Genomic DNA, 413 nt, shown 5'->3' on the forward strand with positions numbered 1-413 from the left:
TAGCAGAAGTAGCAGGAATAGCAACAGTAGCAGCAGCAGGAGCAGCAACGGCAGCAGGAGCAGCGGGAGCAGCAGTAGCAGCACCAGTAGCGGCAGCAGCAGTAGCAGCAGCAGCAGCAGTAGCAGCAGTAGCTTTGTCTTTAATATTTATATTTATATAACTAAAAAGACAAACAACAATACGCATGCAGTTGAGGGTTTTGTGTGGGGTTGTTGTTATTTTATAAATATAAATATAAATATAATTATAAAAAAAATAAATATAAATATAAATATAAATATAAATATAAATATAAGTATAAATATAACTATAAATATATATATATATATAAATATAAATATAAATATAAATATATTTATATTTATATTTATATTTATATTTATATTTATATTTATATTTATATTTATATTTA

The sequence above is a fragment of the Eimeria mitis genome, genomic scaffold (genome assembly GCF_000499745.2).
Source record: "Eimeria mitis Houghton genomic scaffold, Emh_scaff3114, whole genome shotgun sequence".
NCBI lineage: Eukaryota > Apicomplexa > Conoidasida > Eucoccidiorida > Eimeriidae > Eimeria > Eimeria mitis.